At 32.5% G+C, this 20,312-nt stretch overlaps 1 long non-coding RNA gene across 1 annotated transcript; it reads right to left on the bottom strand.

Moving 5' to 3' along the window:
• Positions 1-10,295: 10,295 nt before the first annotated feature.
• On the bottom strand, positions 10,296-19,530 carry LOC128293299 (uncharacterized). Its single transcript, XR_008283468.1, has 3 exons — positions 19,220-19,530; positions 11,363-11,436; positions 10,296-10,550 (listed from the first exon to the last, which is right to left on the bottom strand). It is a non-coding gene; the product is annotated as an uncharacterized LOC128293299 (long non-coding RNA).
• Positions 19,531-20,312: the final 782 nt, after the last annotated feature.

Genomic DNA, 20,312 nt, shown 5'->3' with positions numbered 1-20,312 from the left:
CAAAATTTAACATATAATTTTATAAAAATAATATATTTGAATATATATCATTTTCAAAAATTGAAAGTAGGGACTATATCTATTTTTTATCAAGACAGGGAAGGAGAGAAGATTATTTCAATAATTGAAATTTTTCATTAAAAACAAAACTCATATTTCATACAGGAATACTTTGATTTAATTGACTCAATTTTTGAGTCTACCAAATATTAGAGAATGATATTATAACAACTCATTTTAATATTGATACACTAGATAGAATTTCTCTAATTCTATTAAATTAACTAGGATGTCCTAAATTTCTTCATTTCGTATGTGATAAGTCCCCCCAAAAAAAAAAAAAGTTAAAAACTAAATGGACACAAGATTCTTTGAGTGATAGAATATTTACTTTGTAAAAAGCAATGTGTAGCATCATGTTCTCGTCTTATAAAGCTGCCGGCAACCTTGATGTTGTTGGGTTTATCTTTTACCAGGGTTAAATTATTTTTTGAGTTCTTAATTTAATAATTATTTTCATTTTGAAATTTGCATATATTTTTGTCTAATTTAATTTTTGAATTTGGTAATTGTTGCTACACTAAGTTTTGAACTTTTCTTTGTCTAAGCTAATTTTTGAACTTGGCAATTGTTTTTGCATTAGGACTTAAACTTTTTTGTACAAGTAGTGCCTAATATTTCTTTGAAAACTTTAAAGTTCAAGCCGTCAATGTGGGATTAATTTTTAAGCTTAGGGAATAACTTAGACAAAAAAAAAATTCCAATCCCTAATGTAGGAACAATTGTTTAGTCCACGTCCCAATATGAGAATAATTACCAAACTTAAGGACTAATTTGAAAAAATAATTAAACCCCAATGTGAAAGTTGTTGCCAAGTCTAGACCCGAAATAATATTTAACTCTTTTTAAAATTTCACATGAATTTTCGTTAAGTATATAAGGTGATTCATGAATTTTAAATTAATATAAAATTATGTATAATTTTAAAATTTATCCCAAAAGTCAAGTTGATATTTTATTATTTTGTGATTATAAATTTAATCGACCTTTCATATTAATATCAATATTTATACTATTATTAAGATTTGATAAAGTTAATATCATAAATTAATTGAGTACCAACTCATTAAAAATGACTTAAAATATATATTTTTAAAATATTGTGACAAGTATTATTATAATGATGTCTTTTATATTCTATATAAATATATATAAAACTTAAATTAAAAAAAACTCATATATAATAGAATTTTATGGTACCAAAATCTTCAAAACTTGAATTTTATCGTTTTAATCAAATTCTAATTAAACTATTTACGTAATATCATAATTTAATTATTATTAAAATCTCTTATAGATTTTTTATATCTAACCTACAATAACAATGGTATGAAAAAATCAAACAAGGTAGAAAATTATGTTATTAATCATTTGTAATCGATATGATAAATTAAATTCTCTTAAGTATTTAATAAGTTTGTTTTCAAGTAGTTTACTAGTTTTTGAATATTTTTATTGATTATTATATTTTAGTGTTAATGATAACATTTATCATATTTTACCTCTTTTAATAACTAAATTGACAAAACTATAACATTGTGAGTCTAATGATTGATTTGAGCTTCTATAGAAAGATGACTAAGGCCAAACATTAAGGAGGATCTCATCTATTGTAGGGGTTGCAACACTGGTGCATGTGTGTCACGACATCGACCCTCCATCACTTTAAGGAAGTAAACTTCAACGAAAAATTAACCTGGAACAATCTGCCACTACAATTGCGACATTAGATATGTTGTGTTGCGATACTGAACTTCAAAGTCTCAATTACAAGCGCTCGAGGTTGTGATTTCAAGCCAATGGTTGAAGTGAAGGAACTCAGTGTCACTATCATTGAAGTCGCGACACCAATAAGGCTGTGTCGTGATACCAAGTGCCCCAAACCAAGCTTGTGCCTACTGTTGTTAAGGTCGCAACACCCAATATTGTGTCCTCTTCCAATGATGTTGCGACACTAAAGTTTGACGTGTGAAGAAAAATTGTAAGGGCAATTTTATGCCCAAACAATCTCATTTTACTTTTCATTTAAGGATATAGTTATTAAAGTTGAGCTAAATGTTAGTAGATTATAAATATTATTTTATAAACTTTTGGGAGTGAATTTTTGAGGCTTGAACATTTTCTTTACTTTCCATATTTTTAGATTTTTCTAATTTTTAGATTAATTTTCTCCTTTTAATTTTTTTTGTTATTTTATTTATTCTTTTTTGATAAAATGTTTTGTAAATAGGGATGGATCAAACTTTTGAGCGTCAAAAATTTTAATTTGAAGAATCATTCACCCGTAGAATGGGACCCCCTTGCAATGCTAACAAAGTTAACTCACTATCTTGTCCTTTTGCCTATTTAACTTCTGTCATTAATGTGTCTGGCAGATCATCTGTATGTTCAACCACTATCTCTGTGGTAAAACCAAAGCCTGATCAACATCTACTTTCGTTGGAGTCTCTTCCAACTATAGGTGTTCATGGGCCTGGCCGGACTGGGTTCAGGCCGGGCTCAACTAAAAAATCATGTTCATTTATTGGGCTCGAATCGGGCCTGAAAAATGGGCCTAAAATTTTGTCCAAGCCCGACCCAGATAAAAATACTAAAACCCGGGCTCGGCTCTGCTTCGTGTATTAATTTTTATATTATTTTAAATATATATAATACATCAAAATACAAAAATATCAAAATAAATATTTCTCAACAAATTAAAAATAAAATTTAAAAATATGTAAACTTAAATAACACTAAGATAAATGCAACTTAACAAGCAAATGCTTGAAAATAATAAAAAATTAACAAATGTCTTTAAAATAAAAAAAATTAACAATAAAATAAATTTTATACAATATTCAAACAATAAAATAATAGCAACATAATAGTAAAATGGTAGCAAAATGGGAGAAAACAACAAGAAAATAACATTCAAAAATAAAAAAATATCTGATTTTTTGTCCTTTAGTGATTCAGGTAAAATTGGGCCCAGCTAAAAAATACTTGCCCGAGGCCCGGCCCATTTTTTAAACGGGCATTATTTTTTTGTTCAAGTCTATTTTTCGGGCCTATATTTTTTACTCAAACCCTCTTACATTTCGGGCGAACCTTCGGGCCGGACAGAGTAGCTCGGCCATGCACACCTCTACTTCCAACCTCGGTTTTATCCTTGAATGATGACTTTGGAAAGTTGGTTGTCGAACTTAAATTCCTTTTATTGTCTTCCTTACTTGTAACACCCCCTAACCCCAAACCGTTACCGGAACGAGGTTATGAGGCATTACTGGACATATCAGACAACTTACGAATAATTTGCAATTAATATAACTTTCATAGTATAATATAATAATTAAGTCCCTATCTTGAACTCTCGAAGTTCAAACACGTATTAAAAGTAGAACGGGACTTGTTCGAGTATTCCAATTTTTTTTTTTTATAAAAATTTCGGCAGCATTTCTGCTTATTTTTACCTAAACCTCCGGGGTGCATAGCAAATGAACTATCATGAGCTTCCCGTAGAATCAACTCTTTAAGCTCGAAGTATTTGGAATACAAATCCGATTTGAAACCTCAAGCATCCACAATCATCAATACTAAAATTTTCATTGTGCCATTCATACCATCTCTTTTCTTCAATAATTTGTTATCCTCCAATGAGTGATCTAATCGATCAAACATTACCGGTTTTACTCTCAATTCGCCAAAAGACTCCCATCCTCAACGATACTAAGCCGTGCAAACATTGCTCTTAATTCAATTACAGCTTTTCTGCTTAATGCATCAGCTACAACATTAGCTTTTCCCGGATGATAGTCTATAACACAATCATAATCTTTCAGAAGCTCGATCCAACGCCTTTGTCTCAAATTCAATTCCTTTTGAGAAAGAAGATACTTCAAACTCTTATGATCAGTATAGATGTAGCATTTTTCACCATAAAGATAATGTCTTCAAATCTTCAATGCAAAAATCACAGCTGCTAACTCAAGATCATGAGTGGGATAATTCCTTTCATGTGGTTTCAATTGACGAGATGCATAGGCTATTACCTCCCCATCCTGCATCAATACACAACCCAAACCACTCAAAGAAACATCACTATACACTACAAAATCTTTACCCGATTCTGGTAATGTCAAAACTGGTGCCTCGGTTAACATTCGCTTCAATGTTTCAAAACTTTTCTGACACTGATCATCCCTGTAACGACCCAAATTTTACCGTTACCGAAAAAAGTGTATTTTCGGGTCTCCATTTCTGAAAAATAGATTCGTAAATATTTATTAAAAATATTTACGAAGTCAATTGAGTGGTTAATTAGAGTTTAATTAAGTAAATTTAGTTTAATTAAGAGTAATTAGGAAAAATGACTAAATTGAATAAAGGATGAAAGTTGAATTGTAGATTAAAAGAAAATGAAGAGGACCAAAATGGCAATTATGCCATTTGTCCTAAGTGAGGCGGCATAAACATAAAAATCTGAGATTTTTTATGTGTTAAAATATATATTAAATTATTATTATATTATAGTATATTATATTATATAAATAAGTAAAGAAACATAAGAAACAGAATGAAAGCAAACGAAACAGAGAAGAAACAGGGGAGAAAGAAAGAAAGAAAAAGAAAAAGGAAAATTTGAGTTTCAAGGCTCAAAGTTTAATTTGGTAAGTCAATTAAGTCATTTCTTCTTAAATTTTGATGTTTTAGAAGCTTTGGAATAAGACTTTGATGAAATTAAGTTGATATTTTGAGAGTTTATAGATTTTCAAGTATAGTTCATGTTGAATAAAATAGTGAATTAAGGGTTTAATTGAGTAAATTTCAAGCTAGAATTGATAATAGGATCAAATTGTAAAGTAAGTTATAAGTTTTATGTTGTAGGGACTAAATTGATGAAATTTTGAAATTAGGAAAATATGCTGAAAATTTAATATTTAAATGAGAGTATGGATGAAATTTGAATAGAAATAAAGTATGAATTAAGATAGAAAAGTAAGTGAATTTAGTTAGAATTAAATTGAAATTAAAGTAAACCAACATTTTGTACTAAGACTATTTTGGATAGCAGCAGTAGTCTAAGTTTGAAAAATCACCAAAAATTGTAGAAATTGAATTAGAGGATGAATAAAATATGAAATTAAATATTATTGAGTCTAGTTTCTTATAGAAGAAACTATATAAGCAATTGAATTGTAAATTATGAGATATAATGAATTTTGTGAGACGAGGTCAGAATGAATTCGGGTTCCCCTGTTCTGACTTTGGAAAATCACTAAAAATTGAATAAAAATAATTAGAGGCTTAAAGTTATATGTTTAGAATCCCTAATGAGTCTATTTTCATTAGAAATCAACGAGAATGTTATCCGAGTTCTGTACTGTGAGATAATTAATTTTTAGTGAAGAAGGACGAAACTGTCAGACAGCAGAATAGGGTGAATTTAAAGAATAAACTGTACTTAATGGCTAAACCAAAAATTCTGAAAATTTTATTGTAAGAATATTTGTGAGTCTAGTTTCAGGAAAAATTAGCGGATCTTAATTTAGAATTCTATAACTCAAGATATGAATTAGTAATGTATTAATGATTAGGAATTGTATTAATTTCGTAGTCAATGTGGTACCAGAAATCTCGGCTAAGAAAGGACAAGACAAAGTCAACGGGGGTTAGCTCGAAAATTACGGTTTGTATTTCTATAATCCGAACCTAATACTTAATTGTTGAATTTATTTCATGTATATTAAGTGTTTTGAAGTAAGAATTATTGTGTTTTGCAAATGAAATGGATTGATATAGTATGTGATGAATTTATTGAATTTATATTGATTGAATTGGCGTATATATATAGATATATATATTGAATATTGAATATATATTGATTATTTGAATTGAATTGAAATATAAATTGTTTGAAAATTTTAAATATGAGATTTGTGATATTTGGATATTTGTTATTGAAAAGTGAATTGAATTGTATTGAATTATGAATTTATGTGATTAATTAAAATGTGTATTGATTAAAAAAATTGAAAGTGAATTGAATACCTATTAATGATATCGGGCTGAGTCGGATATAGTTGGCATGCCATAGGATTGGAAGTATTCAGGATTCTTCGACCTCGAGTCGATGAGACACTAGGTATCACTATATTTCTTCGGATAGATTCGATGAGGTCTTGGGTACCAACTTTACTTGACTAGGCCGATGAGACCTTGGGTGTCAAATATTGCTTGAACTATCCGATGAGGCTTTGGGTGCCATATTGGTGTGTTTGGTTGGATCCGTGTATCCGCCAAGGTCCGAGTCTTGTTAATAGGGGTAAATAAGTGAAAAGATAAGTCGAGTGAATTTGATTGATTGAGCTATTGGAATGAAATGAGAAATTGAATTGAGAATTGAAATTGAGATATGAGATTGAAAACATGAACCAAAAGGTTCATGAAATGAGTGAAGTTCAAATGGATGATGATTGATGTTAGAATGAATTAAAATGGTATATTGTTAAGAAGTAAAGTGTGAAAACAAGTGAATTGTAAATATATTGTATAGAATTTATACGGTAAGTAAATGAAAAGAATTGAACAAATATGTTATTGTGTTTGTTATATGACTTGTATAGAATTTATATGGTAAGTAATTGAAATTTTATCTATAAAACAAATAAATGAATACTTATAATTGTTATTGTGATTTTAAGTTTAATTGTTATATTATTAAGTGTTCGGATTATGGAAATACCACTGAGTATACCATACTCAGCGTGACGGTTTGTTTCGTCTTGAGTTTAGTAAAATAGAACGTTGAATCAGCATCCCGATTCGATCCGAATTCATTAAGGTAAAGTGTGTTAATTATTGGTAATGGCATGTACCTAGGATGTTTTATGAGTGTCATTTAGGTTGTAGATGTACTCATGAAATGAGTAAATTATGGTTGGCAAAAGTATGTAGTATGAATTTTGAAATTTACTAAAACTCGTAGTGATTCTAAATTAGTCCCGAATTGAATTTATTGTTCATATTGGACCTGAGGGCCCATTAAAGGGCGACATCTTAAAACTAGGATGTGTGTAAATATTTATTTTAATTAATGACCGAAATTGGACTATCTTGTTGGTAATGTCTCGTAACCTGTTCGATGACGGTATAGGGTTAGAGGCGTTACAATCCCAAATAAAAGGAACATTCTTCTGCGATAGTTTAGTCATTGGTAGTGCTATCTTGAGAGTCCATTTACAAACCTCCTGTAATACCAGCTAAACCAAGAAAACTGCGTACCTCCGATACATTCTTTGGCGTCTTCCATTGAATAATTGCTTGATTTTTTAGGATCAACTCGGATTCCATCTGCAGATACTACATGTCCCGAAATACCACCGATAACGAACTCGCATTCTTGAACTTTCCATATATTTGTTTTTCTCGTAAAATTTGTAGTACTATTCAAGATCTGATCATGTTACGCCTCTGTCTTGAATATACCAATATATCATCAATGAAAACCACTACAAACCGATCTAAGTACGATTGGAAAATACGGTTCATCGATCCATGAAAGCAATTTGGGGCATTGGTCAATCAAATGGCATTACCAAAAATTCATAATGGCCATAACGAGTACGGAAAGCGTTTTAGACACATCACTTTCCTTCACCTTCGGTGATAATACCGGATCTCAAATCAATTTTGAAAATCTGAAGCTCCCTTAAGCTGATCAAACAAATCATCTATACGAGGCAACGGATACCGGTTCTTGATTGTCACTTTATTCAACTATCGATAATCAATGCATAACCGCATAGAACCATCTTTCTTTTTAACAAACAACACTGGAGCTCCCGGTGAAATGCTTGGTCTAATAAATCCACGATCTAGTAAATCTTGTAATCGCACCTTCAACTCTTTCAACTCGATAGGCGACATTCGATACGGAGGTATAGAAATTGGTGTTGTACTGGATACACCTCAATAGCAAATTCAACCTCTCGTCGGTGGTAAGCGGTAATTCTTCCGGAATACATCTCGAAACTCACGTCAGATCCTAATTTGACTGCACCGACTCCCAATGAATAATTAATAACATATGCCAAGTACGTTGGACAACCTGCTGCAGTAATTTATTAGCCTTCATCATTTGAAATAATGCGTGTCGAACCAATCGATACGGATGCCATTCACTTCAATTCTATCCCCATTTTACATCGAATATTAAACCTCTTTTATAGCAATCCAAAACTACCCCATGTTCATATAGCCAGTCCATACCCAAAATGATATCAAAATCACCAAAAGGCATGATCAACAAGTCCACAAGAAACATTTTATCATGTATTATTAACGGGCACCTCAGACATACTTTATCTACTAACACCGTTTGTCCCAAAGGGCTAGACACTTCTATAGAAACTTTAGACATTTGATTCTAATTTCCCGATTCGACTATTTTGAATTTATATAAGAGTGTGACGAACCGGATCAATTAAAGCATAAATAGGCTCGAATACAATAGAAATATACCTGTAACAACATCATGTGCATCGCCTTCTTTTCGTTTTCTGACCACATAAGCTCTAGCTGGTACTCTGGCTTCAGACTGTTGAGTAGCAATATCACTGCTCCTTCTACCAGCACCTCCCTTGGAAGCCGAATTACCTCTACCTGACCCTTTGCCTCTAGCAGTAGATACTGATCTTTGTGATGATACAGGTGCAACACTATCGGTATTCGGACAGTCTCTGATAAAATGGTCTGTAGAACCACATCTAAAGCAACCTCTAGTTACTTTCCAACATTCTCCTCTGTGTTTCTTTCATGATTGCTCACGATCGAATTTCTACACCTCGAGATGGACCTCTCACATCGCTAGTAGTTTCTTGTCATTTGTTTACCTCTGCTCTACCACCACCATCATCGAACTAAAACTAGATTTCCAGTCACTTCTTGATTCTTTGAATCTCTTGGTAATGGATTAGAACTAGTAGTTCCCATACGTTCCCAGTGATTTACCAATTTCGATTTTTATCCGGCCCAGACTTGTTCTATCATTTTGCTCGCTCGACCGGATCAACAAGTTCATGAATTCGAGACTTACCAATTGAATCTTGATTTCATCTCGTAGTCCCGTAGAAATCGTTTACAACTATCGGTCTCGGTTGGAACATATTCTAAAGCATACTGCTCAATCTAGAGAACTCTCGCTCATAATCCAATCTTGACATATTCCCTGTTTCAACACTAAAACTCTTGCTTTTCTCTTGATGTACAGTTCCCCAATTTACTTCTTCGAAATTCTTTTTGAAACAAGTCCCGAGTTACCCGATCATCCAAGCAAATGTCTAACCACGATTCCCACCGAGATATACTTCTCCTTGTAATGATGATATAGCACATATCAGACTCTCTCTAAAGTGCGATCTAATTGTTGCAAAACTCTTTTGTTGTTTCTATCCAATTTTCAACAACAGATGGATCAGCTCCTTTTAATCCACGAAATTCCGTGGCACCATATTTTCGTAGCTCTTTAATCGGGGCACTGTCGACAAGAGAATACAGATGTAGTAGCGGTATAGCTCTCACTATATCTTTGTAATGCATCAGCTATATCTCTTAACACTTGTGAGGTATTTCTTTCTCTCCTTACGTTAGGAGATTGATTATTTAACTGATTCACACTAGGTGTAGCGATTGATTTCTTCTAATTCTCGACTTCCGATATACATTTCTGTTCAACATTATCCATTCTTTCATCGACATTTTATCTATAAAACAAAATCAAATAAATATATTAGCATCCAAAATCCCGACTCAATTTCGACTCGACGGTGGCATGTACTTCTAAACTCACTTCCGAGCCCAATTTAGCCGAGAATTGGCTAAACACGATAGCTCGATACCAACAATTGTAACACCCCTAACCCCAAACCGTTACCGGAACGAGGTTATGAGGCATTACTGGACATATCAGACAACTTACGAATAATTTGCAATTAATATAACTTTCATAGTATAATATAATAATTAAGTCCCTATCTTGAACTCTCGAAGTTCAAACACGTATTAAAAGTAGAACGGGACTTGTTCGAGTATTCCAATTTTTTTTTTTATAAAATTTTTGACATTTCGCTTATTTTACCTAAACCTCCTGCAAATTCAAACCAAAACAACCAACACCAATATTTCACATTCATATAACTATTATTTATATCATTAACAAAATTTTAACTTAATAACTATCATAGCATCATTCAAAATTGATTAAAAACTTCATTCATTTAACAACTTAATGTTCATGTATCAAAATATCATGTACTTTCCTTACTATTTCATTTAACCATCTAAATTTTATAATTCATCCTTCACTACCCAAAGTAATATACATATTCAAGTGACTAAACAACACCTATGTACATGCCACTTTTACCCAAAAGAAAAATATACATCACCAAATTTGTGTTGGAGTCGGGATTGTTCTGGATGCTGAGCCGAGACACTTGACTTCTACTAACCTGCGCACGGAAACAACCGTACGCTGAGTATGGATATACTCAGTGGTATTACTATAAATCAAGTTATATCAACAACAGTAAAAACATAAATATTAAAATACCTAACAATTAATGTCATATGTACTAATTCATAATTCAATGTATTTTCTCAAACTTAAATTTATATCACTTATGAATATATATTTCATACTTTTCTCTTATTATCACAATTCCAATTTCAATTTGTAATTCTTCTCATTTCAATGCCTCAAATTCACATTTCAATTTTTCACCCTATTAACGTAACTTTCGGACTTTGGCGGATACGGATCCAACCAAACACACCAATATGGCACCCAGTGCCTCATCGGATAGTTCAAGTAATAGTTGACACCGGTGTCTCATCGGCCTAGCAAGTAAAGTTGGTACCCATACCTCATCGAATCTATCCGAAGAAATATAGTGACACCCGGTGTCTCATCGACTCGAGGTCAAGTATCCTTGAACACTTCCAATCCTATGGCATGCCAACTATATCCGACTCAGCCCGACTAGTTAATAGGGTATTCAATTCACTTTCTCAATCCTATATCACTTTCAATTCACAATTCAAATCACCAATCATTTTTCAATCAATACGCTTTTCAAATAATTACATATTCCATAATTCACTTATTCAATTCAATTTGATTCAATTTGCATCACTTTCATTTTCACTCAATATTCATATCAATTTCACATACTTACCTCAAGTCTTACTTACCATCCATAACAAAAAAAAAAAAAATTCAGCAATCAATAATAATTAAAATTCAAATTATAGTAATACACACCGTAATTCTCCCGTTTTAGTCCTCGATGACTTTCTCATTTCCTTTCGATGCTGATGCTTCAGGTTCTTTGTTGGCTACGAAAATAATAATTTATAATCATCAATACAACATGATTCAATTTAATTCATGAGCCTAAACATGCAAATTTAACCATTTTTAATGTATATATATAATTTCACCATTAAGCTGTCTACTTGAGTCATTGTTACTAAATTATTTATATCTTGAGGTAAGAAACTCCAAATTAATATCCGTAAATTTTCCTTAAAACTAGACTCATATATCTTCTAACTATAAAATTTTCATAATTTTGGTCTAGCCATTTAGTACAGTTTATTCGTTAAATACTCCCTGTTATTTCATTTGACAGTTCTGACCTCTCTCTACTAATAATAAATTATCTCATTGTACAGAACTCGAATAAGGTTCTTGTTTATTTATTTTGAAACTAGATTCATTAAGGAGTTCACATATATAAATTACACTCCATAATAATTTTTGTACAATTTTAATGATTTTCCAAAGTTAAAACAGGGCATCTCGAAATCACCCGAACCAGTATTACAAAATTTCAAATATCTCTTGATTCATCAATTAATTGCTTACACTGTTTCTACTATAAGAAAATAGACTCAATAAGCTTTAATTCCATATTTTTTCATCCTCTAGTTCAATTTATAAAATTTTAGTGAATTTTCAAAGTCAGACCATTGCTACTTCCCAAAACTGTTTTGATGTAAAATGTTAATAACCAAATTTATAACACCAATTCACACCTTATTCCTATTCAAATTTTATTTAAACCCAAATTTAATTATTAAATTTTCAACATATTTTTTTAATTCCGAATTTTCCTCAATTTAATCCCTAAAACACAAAACTTATAGCTTACTTTGCAATTCAATCCTTATATCTATTCTAACTTGAATTTCATTCAATTAAACCCCTATTTCATCATTTTATTCAACATGAACTTTGTTTAAAAACCTAAGAACTTCCAAACTAACAACTTAATTTCATCAAAAACTTGTTTTAAGACTTCTAAAATATCAAAATTATGAGAAAAGGACTTGATTGAGCTTACCAATTAACACCAAGCTTCATAAACCTTATTTCCCTTTTCTTTCTTCTTTCCTTTCTTTCTCCCTGTTCTTCTCTGTTTCGTTTGCTTTCATTCTGTTTCTTTTAACTTATTTGTTTCTTTTATATATAATAATAATATAATATAATATAATATAATATACTTAATTATTAAATAAATATATATGTTTTTTAATCAATAAAATCTTTGATATTTTCCATGTTAAACCGCCTCACTATAGGAAATGGTTTAATTTCCTCTTAAGTCCTTCTAATTTTCTTTAATCTATAATTAAACTTTTACCCTTATTCAATTTAATCCTTTTACTAATTACTCTAAATTAAGCTAAATTTACTTAATTAAAACCTAATTAAACACACTACTAGACTCATAAATATTTTTAATAATTATTTTCGAACTTATTTCACTAAGACGGAGGCCGATAACACACTTTTACGGTGCCCATGATTTTGGATTGTTACATTTCCTCCCCTTAAAAAAATTTCGTCCTCGAAATTTTACGAAAATAAGTGAGGATCTGCGATCTCATAGTTTCCTCTGGCTCCCACGTTGCTTCTTCTACACTATGGCTTCTCCACGATTACTTTTACCGGAGGGACTCGTTTGTTTCTTAATTCTTTCACTTCTCGAGCTAGTATTTGAACTGGTTCCTCTTCATATGATGATCCGGTCTAATATCAATGTTTTCAGTAGAGATAATATGAGATGGATCCGATCGATACCTTCGTAACATGGAAACATGAAAAACATCATGAATTTGTTGTAATTCCGGAGGTAAAGCTAATCGGTAAGCAACTGGTCCAACTCTCTCTATAACTTCATATGGTCCGATAAACCGAGGACTTAACTTTCCTTTTCGGCCAAATCTTAATACTTTTTTCCAAGAAGAAACTTTGAGAAACACTTTATCTCCAACTGAATATTCAATGTCCCGACGTTTCAGATCAGCATAAGATTTTTGTCTGTCAAAAGCTGCTTTTAATCTCTGTTGAATCTTCTTGACTGTTTTTTCTGTTTCACGAATCAATTCCGGCCCAATTATTTTCCTTTCATTCAACTCCGTCCAACATACTGGTGATCTACATTTTCGACCATATAACGCTTCATACGGAGCCATCTGAATACTAGATTGGAAACTATTATTATAGACAAACTCAGCTAGTGGCAAATATCGCTCCCAACCTGCTTCAAACTCAATAATACAAGCTCGAAGCATATCTTCTAGTACCTGAATTACCCGTTCGGACTGTCCGTCAGTTTGGGGATGAAAAGCTGTACTGAAACTAAGTTTAGTACCCAACGACTCATGTAACTGTCTCCAAAATCTCGATGTGAACCGAGGATCTCGATCTGAAATTATTGATATCGGAATGCCATGAAGTCTAACAATTTCTCGAATATACACGTCTGCAAGCTTCTGTAACGACCAATCAGTCCTGACTGCTATAAAATGTGCTGACTTGGTAAGTCTATCAACTATCACCCAAATAGCATTCTTTTTGCTTGCTGACAACGGTAATCCCGTAATAAAATCCATCGTAATGCGATCCCATTTCCATTCAGGAATATAAATAGGCTGAAGCAATCCAGTAGGAACCTGATGTTCTGCCTTTACTCGTTGGCAAGTCAAACATTTACTTACAAATTCTACTATGTCTCTTTTTATCCCTGGCCACCAGTATAATTCTCTTAAATCTCGATACATTTTCGTGCCTCCGGGGTGCATAGCAAATGAACTATCATGAGCTTCCCGTAGAATCAACTCTTTAAGCTCAGAAGTATTTGGAATACAAACCGATTTGAAACCTCAAGCATCCACAATCATCAATACTAAAATTTTCATTGTGCCATTCTGCCATCATCTCTTTTCTTCAATAATTTGTTATCCTCCAACCGAGCTGATCTAATCGATCAAACATTACCGGTTTACTCTCAATTCGCCAAAAGACTCCCATCCTCACTGATACTAAGCCGTGCAAACATTGCTCTTAATTCAATTACAGCTTTTCTGCTTAATGCATCAGCTACAACATTAGCTTTTCCCGGATGATAGTCTATAACACAATCATAATCTTTCAGAAGCTCGATCCAACGCCTTTGTCTCAAATTCAATTCCTTTTGAGAAAGAAGATACTTCAAACTCTTATGATCAGTATAGATGTAGCATTTTTCACCATAAAGATAATGTCTTCAAATCTTCAATGCAAAAATCACAGTTGCTAACTCAAGATCATGAGTGGGATAATTCCTTTCATGTGGTTTCAATTGACGAGATGCATAGGCTATTACCTCCCATCCCGCATCAATACACAACCCAAACCACTCAAAGAAACATCACTATACACTACAAAATCTTTACCCGATTCTGGTAATGTCAAAACTGGTGCCTCGGTTAACATTCGCTTCAATGTTTCAAAACTTTTCTGACACTGATCATCCCTGTAACGACCCAAATTTTACCGTTACCGAAAAAAGTGTATTTTCGGGTCTCCATTTCTGAAAAATAGATTCGTAAATATTTATTAAAAATATTTACGAAGTCAATTGAGTGGTTAATTAGAGTTTAATTAAGTAAATTTAGTTTAATTAAGAGTAATTAGGAAAAATGACTAAATTGAATAAAGGATGAAAGTTGAATTGTAGATTAAAAGAAAATGAAGAGGACCAAAATGGCAATTATGCCATTTGTCCTAAGTGAGGTGACATAAACATAAAATCTGAGATTTTTATGTGTTAAAATATATATTAAATTATTATTATATTATAGTATATTATATTATATAAATAAGTAAAGAAACATAAGAAACAGAATGAAAGCAAACGAAACAGAGAAGAAACAGGGAGAAAGAAAGAAAGAAAAGAAAAGGAAAATTTGAGTTTCAAGGCTCAAAGTTTAATTTGGTAAGTCAATTAAGTCATTTCTTCTTAAATTTTGATGTTTTAGAAGCTTTGGAATAAGACTTTGATGAAATTAAGTTGATATTTTGAGAGTTTATAGATTTTCAAGTATAGTTCATGTTGAATAAAATAGTGAATTAAGGGTTTAATTGAGTAAATTTCAAGCTAGAATTGATAATAGGATCAAATTGTAAAGTAAGTTATAAGTTTTATGTTGTAGGGACTAAATTGATGAAATTTTGAAATTAGGAAAATATGCTGAAAATTTAATATTTAAATGAGAGTATGGATGAAATTTGAATAGAAATAAAGTATGAATTAAGATAGAAAAGTAAGTGAATTTAGTTAGAATTAAATTGAAATTAAAGTAAACCAACATTTTGTACTAAGACTATTTTGGATAGCAGCAGTAGTCTAAGTTTGAAAAATCACCAAAAATTGTAGAAATTGAATTAGAGGATGAATAAAATATGAAATTAAATATTATTGAGTCTAGTTTCTTATAGAAGAAACTATATAAGCAATTGAATTGTAAATTATGAGATATAATGAATTTTGTGAGACGAGGTCAGAATGAATTCAGGTTCCCTGTTCTGACTTTGGAAAATCACTAAAATTGAATAAAAATAATTAGAGGCTTAAAGTTATATGTTTAGAATCCCTAATGAGTCTATTTTCATTAGAAATCAACGAGAATGTTATCCGAGTTCTGTACTGTGAGATAATTAATTTTAGTGAAGAAGGGACGAAACTGTCAGACAGCAGAATAGGGTGAATTTAAAGAATAAACTGTACTTAATGGCTAAACCAAAATTCTGAAAATTTTATTGTAAGAATATTTGTGAGTCTAGTTTCAGGAAAAATTAGCGGATCTTAATTTAGAATTCTATAACTCAAGATATGAATTAGTAATGTATTAATGATTAGGAATTGTATTAATTTCGTAGTCAATGTGGTACCGTAAATCTCGCTAAGAAAGGACAAGACAAAGTCAACGGGGTTAGCTCGAAAATTACGGTTTGTATTTCTATAATCCGAACCTAATACTTAATTGTTGAATTTATTTCATGTATATTAAGTGTTTTGAAGTAAGAATTATTGTGTTTTGCAAATGAAATGGATTGATATAGTATGTGATGAATTTATTGAATTTATATTGATTGAATTGGCGTATATATATAGATATATATATTGAATATTGAATATATATTGATTATTTGAATTGAATTGAAATATAAATTGTTTGAAAATTTTAAATATGAGATTTGTGATATTTGGATATTTGTTATTGAAAAGTGAATTGAATTGTATTGAATTATGAATTTATGTGATTAATTAAAATGTGTATTGATTAAAAAAAAATTGAAAGTGAATTGAATACCCTATTAACAGTATCGGGCTGAGTCGGATATAGTTGGCATGCCATAGGATTGGAAGTATTCAGGGATTCTTCGACCTCGAGTCGATGAGACACTAGGTATCACTATATTTCTTGGATAGATTCGATGAGGTCTTGGGTACCAACTTTACTTGGCTAGGCCGATGAGACCTTGGGTGTCAAATATTGCTTCGAACTATCCGATGAGGCCTTGGGTGCCATATTGGTGTGTTTGGTTGGATCCGTGTATCCGCCAAGGTCCGAGTCTTGTTAATAGGGGTAAATAAGTGAAAAGATAAGTCGAGTGAATTTGATTGATTGAGCTATTGGAATGAAATGAGAAATTGAATTGAGAATTGAAATTGAGATATGAGATTGAAAACATGAACCAAAAGGTTCATGAAATGAGTGAAGTTCAAATGGATGATGATTGATGTTAGAATGAATTAAAATGGTATATTGTTAAGAAGTAAAGTGTGAAAACAAGTGAATTGTAAATATATTGTATAGAATTTATACGGTAAGTAAATGAAAAGAATTGAACAAATATGTTATTGTGTTTGTTATATGACTTGTATAGAATTTATATGGTAAGTAATTGAAATTTTATCTATAAAACAAATAAATGAATACTTATAATTGTTATTGTGATTTTAAGTTTAATTGTTATATTATTAAGTGTTCGGATTATGGAAATACCACTGAGTATACCATACTCAGCGTACGGTTTGTTTCCAACGTTGAATCAGCATCCCAGTTCGATCCCGAATTCATTAAGGTAAAGTGTGTTAATTATTGGTAATGGCATGTACCTAGGATGTTTTATGAGTGTCATTTAGGTTGTAGATGTACTCATGAAATGAGTAAATTATGGTTGGCAAAAGTATGTAGTATGAATTTTGAAATTTACTAAAAACTCGTAGTGATTCTAAATTAGTCCCGAATTGAATTTACTGTTCATATTGGACCGCGAGGGCCCATTAAAGGGACGACATCTTAAAACTAGGATGTGTGTAAATATTTATTTTAATTAATGACCGAAATTGGACTGTACTGACTGGTAATGTCTCGTAACCCTGTTCCGATGACGGTATAGGGTTAGGGGGCGTTACAATCCCAAATAAAAGGAACATTCTTCTGCAGTAGTTTAGTCATTGGTAGTGCTATCTTCGAGAGTCCATTTACAAACCTCCTGTAATACCCAGCTAAACCAAGAAAACTGCGTACCTCCGATACATTCTTTGGCGTCTTCCACTGAATAATTGCTTCGATTTTTTTAGGATCAACTCGGATTCCATCTGCAGATACTACATGTCCCAGAAATACCACTTCTGATAACCAGAACTCGCATTTACTGAACTTTCCATATAGCTGTTTTTCTCGTAAAATTTGTAGTACTATTCAAGATCTGATCATGTTACGCCTCTGTCTTGAATATACCAATATATCATCAATGAAAACCACTACAAACCGATCTAAGTACGTTGGAAAATACGGTTCATCGATCCATGAAAGGTTGGGGCATTGGTCAATCCAAATGGCATTACCAAAAATTCATAATGGCCATAACGAGTACGGAAAGCGCTTTTAGACACATCACTTTCCTTCACCTTCATGATAATACCGGATCTCAAATCAATTTTTGAAAATCTGAAGCTCCCTTGGTGATCAAACAAATCATCTATACGAGGCAGCGGATCCGGTTCTTGATTGTCACTTTATTCAACTATCGATAATCAATGCATAACCGCATAGAACCATCTTTCTTTTAACAAACAACACCGGAGCTCCCGGTGAAATGCTTGGTCTAATAAATCCACGATCTAGTAAATCTTGTAATCGCACCTTCAACTCTTTCAACTCATTGGGCGACATTCGATACGGAGGTATAGAAATTGGTGTTGTACCGGATACACCTCAATAGCAAATTCAACTCTCTGTCGGTGGTAAGCCGGTAATTCTTCCGGGAATACATCTGAAACTCACGTATGATCCTAATTTGACTGACTGACTCCCAACCGAATCGTAATTAATAACATATGCCAAGTACGTTGGACAACCTGCTGCGATAATTTATTAGCCTTCATCGCTGAAATAATGCGTGTCGAACCACTGGTACGGATGCCATTCACTTCAATTCTATCCCCATTTTCTGTCTGAATATTAAACCTCTTTTTATAGCAATCCAAAACTACCCCATGTTCATATAGCCAGTCCATACCCAAAATGATATCAAAATCACCAAAAGGCATGATCAACAAGTCCACAAGAAACATTTTATCATGTATTATTAACGGGCACCTCCGACATACTTTATCTACTAACACCGTTTGTCCCAAAGGGCTAGACACTTCTATAGAAACTTTAGACATTTCAGATTCTAATTTCCCCGATTCGACTATTTTTGAATTTATATAAGAGTGTGACGAACCCGGATCAATTAAAGCATAAATAGGCTCAGAATACAATAGAAATATACCTGTAACAACATCATGTGCATCGCCTTCTTTTCGTTTTCTGACCACATAAGCTCTAGCTGGTACTCTGGCTTCAGACTGTTGAGTAGCAATATCACTGCTCCTTCTACCAGCACCTCCCTTGGAAGCCGAATTACCTCTACCTGACCCTTTGCCTCTAGCAGTAGATACTGATCTTTGTGATGATACAGGTGCAACACTATCGGTATTCGGACAGTCTCTGATAAAATGGTCTGTAGAACCACATCTAAAGCAACCTCTAGTTACTTTCCAACATTCTCCTCTGTGTTTCTTTCCGCAGTGCTCACAGTCTGGAATTTCTACACCTCGAGATGGACCTCTCACACTGCTAGTAGTTACTGTCATTTGTTTACCTCTGCTTCTACCACCTCTGTCTGAACTAAAACTAGATTTCCAGTCACTTCTTGATTCTTTGAATCTCTTCGGTAATGGATTAGAACTAGTAGTTCCCATACGTTTCCCAGCTGATTTACCAATTTCTGATTTTTTATCCAGGCCCAGTACTTGTTCTATCATTTTTGCTCGCTCGACCAGATCAACAAGTTCAGTAATTCTGAGACTTACCAATTGAATCTTGATTTCATCTCGTAGTCCCCGTAGAAATCGTTTACAACTATCAGTCTCGGTTGGAACATATTCTAAAGCATACCTGCTCAATCTAGAGAACTCTCGCTCATAATCCAATACTGACATATTCCCCTGTTTCAACACTAAAACTCTTGCTTTTCTCTTGATGTACAGTTCCCCAATTTACTTCTTCTGAAATTCTTTTTGAAACAAGTCCCAGGTTACCTGATCATCCGGCAAATGTCTAACCACAGATTCCCACCAGAGATATACTTCTCCTTGTAACAGTGATATAGCACATATCAGACTCTCTCGGGGGGTGCAGTCTAATTGTTGCAAAACTCTTTTTGTTGTTTCTATCCAATTTTCAGCAACAGATGGATCAGCTCCTTTTAATCCCTGAAATTCCGTGGCACCATATTTTCGTAGCTCTTTAATCGGGGCCTGTCTGACAGTAGGTACAGATGTAGTAGCAGGTATAGCTCTCACTATATCTTTGTAATGCAT

This window comes from Gossypium arboreum, chromosome 5, assembly GCF_025698485.1.
Source record: "Gossypium arboreum isolate Shixiya-1 chromosome 5, ASM2569848v2, whole genome shotgun sequence".
NCBI lineage: Eukaryota > Viridiplantae > Streptophyta > Magnoliopsida > Malvales > Malvaceae > Gossypium > Gossypium arboreum.
Note: the sequence above shows the minus strand (reverse complement) of the source record. Positions and strands in the feature narration are given on the sequence as shown.